The sequence below is a fragment of the Schistocerca gregaria genome, unplaced genomic scaffold (assembly GCF_023897955.1).
Source record: "Schistocerca gregaria isolate iqSchGreg1 unplaced genomic scaffold, iqSchGreg1.2 ptg000336l, whole genome shotgun sequence".
Classification (NCBI taxonomy): Eukaryota; Metazoa; Arthropoda; class Insecta; order Orthoptera; family Acrididae; genus Schistocerca; species Schistocerca gregaria.
In genome coordinates, this window is record NW_026061801.1 from 3,532,770 (window position 1) to 3,539,309 (window position 6,540).

Here is a 6,540-nt window from a genome sequence, read left to right on the forward strand (position 1 = left end):
TCATGCAGATTCTTAAGGTCCTAGCTCATGTCCAAGGCACCAAAGCCAGCTAAAAAGTCAATAATCGATACCTAAATCTTGAATTGGACTACTTCTTACTGGCTATTACATCAACTTAGAAGTTTCATCTGTGTTCTACTATGGTGCTTTTCCTGTTTCCGCCTACGTCAACACGCGACATAGCTTTGCAGACGATAAGTACAACCGGTTCAGAGAGAAGAGCGGCCAATGTGACGATCTGGCTTTAAGTCGATTCGATAGCAAATGACGAAAACGGACGGATTTCTCAGGTTTTTACTACATATGAACACTTTTCACATTCTCCCGTGCAACTCGGCTGCTAGTCCTCCTTTATTGCAGAATCTTAAGGTCCTAGCTCATGTCCAAGGCACCAAAGCCAGCTAAAAAGTCAACAACCGATACCTAAAACTTGAATTGTACTACTTCTTACTGGCTATTACATCATCTTAGAAGTTTCATCTGTGTTCTACTATAGTGCTTTTAGTGTCTCAGCATACCGCAGCACGCCACATTGCTTTGCAGACGATAAGTACAACCGTTTCAGAGAGAAAAGCGGCCAATGTGTCGATCTGGCTTTAAGTCGATTCGATAACAAATGACGAAAACGGACGGATTTCTCAGGTTTTTACTACATATGAACACTTTTCACATTCTCCCGTGCAACTCGGCTGCTAGTCCTCCTTTCATGCAGAAACTTTAGGTCCCAGCTCATGTTCAAGGCACAAAAGCCAGCTAAAAGGTCAATATTCAATACCTAATACTTGAATTTTACTTCTTCTTACTGGCTATTACATCAACTTAGAAGCTTGATCTGTGTTCTACTATAGTGCTTTTAGTGTCTCAGCATACCGCAGCACGCCACATTGCTTTGCAGACGATAAGTACAACCGTTTCAGAGAGAAAAGCGGCCAATGTGTCGATCTGGCTTTAAGTCGATTCGATAACAAATGACGAAAACGGACGGATTTCTCAGGTATTTACTACATATGAACACTTTTCACATACTCCCGTGCAACTGAGGTGCTAGTCCTCATTCATGCAGAATCTTAAGGTCCTAGCTCATGTCCAAGGCACCAAAGCCAGCTAAAAAGTCAATAATCGATACCTAAAACGCGAATTGTACTACTTCTTACTGGATATTGCATCAACTTAGAAGCTTCATCTGTGTTCTGCTGTGGTGATTTTAGTGTCTCCGCATACCGCAGCACGTGACATAGCTTTGCAGACGATAAGTACAACCGTTTCAGAGAGAAGAGCGCCCAATGTGACGATCTGGCTTTAAGTCGATTCGATAACAAATGACGAAAACGGACGGATTTCTCAGGTTTTTACTACATATGAACACTTTTCACATTCTCCCGTGCAACTCGGCTGCTAGTCCTCCTTCTTTCAAAATCTTAAGTTCCTAGCTCGTGTCCAAGGCACCAAAGAAGTGTAAAAATTCAATAACCGATACCTTAAACTTGAATTTTACTTCTTCTTACGGGCTATTACATCAACTTAGAAGCTTCATCTGTGTTCTACTATGGTGCTTTTAGTGTGTCCGCATACCGCAGCACGCGACATAGCTTTGCAGACGATAAGTACAACCGTTTCAGAGAGAAGAGCGGCCAATGTGACGATCTGGCTTTAAGTCGATTCGATAACAAATGACGAAAACGGAAGAATGTCTCAGGTTTTTACTGCATATGAACACTTTTCACATTCTCCCGTGCAACTCGGCTGCTAGTCCTCCTTTCATGCAGAATCTTAAGGTCCTAGCTCATGTACAAGGAACCAAAGCTAGCTAAAAAGTCAATAATCGATACCTAAAACTTGAATTGTACTACTTCTTACTGGCTATTAAAACAACTTAGAAGCTTCATCTGTGTTCTACTATGGTGATTTTAGTGTCTCCGCATACCGCAGCACGCGACATAGCTTTGCAGACGATAAGTACAACCGTTTCAGAGAGAAGAGCGGCCAATGTGACGATCTGGCTTTAAGTCGATTCGATAACAAATGACGAAAACGGATGGATTTCTCAGGTTTTTACTACATATGAACACTTTTCACATTCTCCCGTGCAACTCGGCTGCTAGTCCTCCTTTATTGGAGAATCTTAAGGTCCTAGCGCATGTCCAAGGCACTAAAGCCAGCTAAAAAGTCAATAATCGATACCTAAAACTTGAATTGGATTACTTCTTACTGGCTATTACATCAACTTAGATGCTTCATCTGTGTTCTACTATGGTGATTTTAGTGTCTCTGAATACCGCAGTACGCGACATAGCTTTGCAGACGATAAGTACAACCGTTTCAGGAGAAGAGTGGCCAATGTGACGATCTGGCTTTAAGTAGATTCGATAATAAATGACGAAAACGGACGGATTTCTCAGGTTTTTACTACAAATGAACACTTTTCACATTCTCCCGTGCAACTCGGCTGCTAGTCCTCATTTCATGCAGAATCTTAAGGTCCCAGCTCATGTTCAAGGCACAAAAGCCAGCTAAAAGGTCAATATTCAATACCTAATACTTGTATTGTACTACTTCTTACTGGCTATTACATCAACTTAGAAGCTTGATCTGTGTTCTACTATAGTGCTTTTAGTGTCTCAGCATACCGCAGCACGCGACATAGCTTTGCAGACGACAAGTACAACCGTTTCAGAGAGAAGAGCGGCCAATGTGACGATCTGGCTTTAAGTCGATTCGATAACAAATTACGAAAACGGACGGATTTCTCAGGTTTTTACTACATATGAACACTTTTCACATTCTCCCGTGCAACTCGGCTGCTAGTCCTCCTTCATGCAAAATCTTAAGTTCCTAGCTCGTGTCCAAGGCACCAAAGAAGTGTAAAAAGTCAATAACCGATACCTTAAACTTGAATTTTACTTCTTCTTACTGGTTATTACATCAACTTAGAAGCTTCATCTGTGTTCTACTATGGTGCTTTTAGTGTCTCAGCATACCGCAGCACGCGACATAGCTTTGCAGACGATAAGTACAACCGTTTCAGAGAGAAGAGCGGCTAATTTGACGATCTGGCTTTAAGTCGATTCGATAACAAATGACAAACGGACGGATTTCTCGGGTTTTTACTACATATGAACACCTTTCACATTCTCCCATGCAACTCGGCTGCTAGTCCTCCTTTCATGCAGATTCTTAAGGTCCTAGCTCATGTCCAAGGCACCAAAGCCAGCTAAAAAGTCAATAATCGATACCTAAATCTTGAATTGGACTACTTCTTACTGGCTATTACATCAACTTAGAAGTTTCATCTGTGTTCTACTATGGTGCTTTTCCTGTTTCCGCCTACGTCAACACGCGACATAGCTTTGCAGACGATAAGTACAACCGGTTCAGAGAGAAGAGCGGCCAATGTGACGATCTGGCTTTAAGTCGATTCGATAGCAAATGACGAAAACGGACGGATTTCTCAGGTTTTTACTACATATGAACACTTTTCACATTCTCCCGTGCAACTCGGCTGCTAGTCCTCCTTTATTGCAGAATCTTAAGGTCCTAGCTCATGTCCAAGGCACCAAAGCCAGCTAAAAAGTCAACAACCGATACCTAAAACTTGAATTGTACTACTTCTTACTGGCTATTACATCATCTTAGAAGTTTCATCTGTGTTCTACTATAGTGCTTTTAGTGTCTCAGCATACCGCAGCACGCCACATTGCTTTGCAGACGATAAGTACAACCGTTTCAGAGAGAAAAGCGGCCAATGTGTCGATCTGGCTTTAAGTCGATTCGATAACAAATGACGAAAACGGACGGATTTCTCAGGTTTTTACTACATATGAACACTTTTCACATTCTCCCGTGCAACTCGGCTGCTAGTCCTCCTTTCATGCAGAAACTTTAGGTCCCAGCTCATGTTCAAGGCACAAAAGCCAGCTAAAAGGTCAATATTCAATACCTAATACTTGAATTTTACTTCTTCTTACTGGCTATTACATCAACTTAGAAGCTTGATCTGTGTTCTACTATAGTGCTTTTAGTGTCTCAGCATACCGCAGCACGCCACATTGCTTTGCAGACGATAAGTACAACCGTTTCAGAGAGAAAAGCGGCCAATGTGTCGATCTGGCTTTAAGTCGATTCGATAACAAATGACGAAAACGGACGGATTTCTCAGGTATTTACTACATATGAACACTTTTCACATACTCCCGTGCAACTGAGGTGCTAGTCCTCATTCATGCAGAATCTTAAGGTCCTAGCTCATGTCCAAGGCACCAAAGCCAGCTAAAAAGTCAATAATCGATACCTAAAACGCGAATTGTACTACTTCTTACTGGATATTGCATCAACTTAGAAGCTTCATCTGTGTTCTGCTGTGGTGATTTTAGTGTCTCCGCATACCGCAGCACGTGACATAGCTTTGCAGACGATAAGTACAACCGTTTCAGAGAGAAGAGCGCCCAATGTGACGATCTGGCTTTAAGTCGATTCGATAACAAATGACGAAAACGGACGGATTTCTCAGGTTTTTACTACATATGAACACTTTTCACATTCTCCCGTGCAACTCGGCTGCTAGTCCTCCTTCTTTCAAAATCTTAAGTTCCTAGCTCGTGTCCAAGGCACCAAAGAAGTGTAAAAATTCAATAACCGATACCTTAAACTTGAATTTTACTTCTTCTTACGGGCTATTACATCAACTTAGAAGCTTCATCTGTGTTCTACTATGGTGCTTTTAGTGTGTCCGCATACCGCAGCACGCGACATAGCTTTGCAGACGATAAGTACAACCGTTTCAGAGAGAAGAGCGGCCAATGTGACGATCTGGCTTTAAGTCGATTCGATAACAAATGACGAAAACGGAAGAATGTCTCAGGTTTTTACTGCATATGAACACTTTTCACATTCTCCCGTGCAACTCGCCTGCTAGTCCTCCTTTCATGCAGAATCTTAAGGTCCTAGCTCATGTACAAGGAACCAAAGCTAGCTAAAAAGTCAATAATCGATACCTAAAACTTGAATTGTACTACTTCTTACTGGCTATTAAAACAACTTAGAAGCTTCATCTGTGTTCTACTATGGTGATTTTAGTGTCTCCGCATACCGCAGCACGCGACATAGCTTTGCAGACGATAAGTACAACCGTTTCAGAGAGAAGAGCGGCCAATGTGACGATCTGGCTTTAAGTCGATTCGATAACAAATGACGAAAACGGATGGATTTCTCAGGTTTTTACTACATATGAACACTTTTCACATTCTCCCGTGCAACTCGGCTGCTAGTCCTCCTTTCATGTAGAAACTTTAGGTCCCAGCTCATGTTCAAGGCACAAAAGCCAGCTAAAAGGTCAATATTCAATACCTAATACTTGAATTTTACTTCTTCTTACTGGCTATTACGTCAACTTAGAAGCTTGATCTGTGTTCTACTATAGTGCTTTTAGTGTCTCAGCATACCGCAGCACGCCACATTGCTTTGCAGACGATAAGTACAACCGTTTCAGAGAGAAAAGCGGCCAATGTGTCGATCTGGCTTTAAGTCGATTCGATAACAAATGACGAAAACGGACGGATTTCTCAGGTATTTACTACATATGAACACTTTTCACATACTCCCGTGCAACTGAGGTGCTAGTCCTCATTCATGCAGAATCTTAAGGTCCTAGCTCATGTCCAAGGCACCAAAGCCAGCTAAAAAGTCAATAATCGATACCTAAAACGCGAATTGTACTACTTCTTACTGGATATTGCATCAACTTAGAAGCTTCATCTGTGTTCTGCTGTGGTGATTTTAGTGTCTCCGCATACCGCAGCACGTGACATAGCTTTGCAGACGATAAGTACAACCGTTTCAGAGAGAAGAGCGCCCAATGTGACGATCTGGCTTTAAGTCGATTCGATAACAAATGACGAAAACGGACGGATTTCTCAGGTTTTTACTACATATGAACACTTTTCACATTCTCCCGTGCAACTCGGCTGCTAGTCCTCCTTCTTTCAAAATCTTAAGTTCCTAGCTCGTGTCCAAGGCACCAAAGAAGTGTAAAAAGTCAATAACCGATACCTTAAACTTGAATTTTACTTCTTCTTACGGGCTATTACATCAACTTAGAAGCTTCATCTGTGTTCTACTATGGTGCTTTTAGTGTGTCCGCATACCGCAGCACGCGACATAGCTTTGCAGACGATAAGTACAACCGTTTCAGAGAGAAGAGCGGCCAATGTGACGATCTGGCTTTAACTCGATTCGATAACAAATGACGAAAACGGAAGAATGTCTCAGGTTTTTACTGCATATGAACACTTTTCACATTCTCCCGTGCAACTCGGCTGCTAGTCCTCCTTTCATGCAGAATCTTAAGGTCCTAGCTCATGTACAAGGAACCAAAGCTAGCTAAAAAGTCAATAATCGATACCTAAAACTTGAATTGTACTACTTCTTACTGGCTATTAAAACAACTTAGAAGCTTCATCTGTGTTCTACTATGGTGATTTTAGTGTCTCCGCATACCGCAGCACGCGACATAGCTTTGCAGACGATAAGTACAACCGTTTCAGA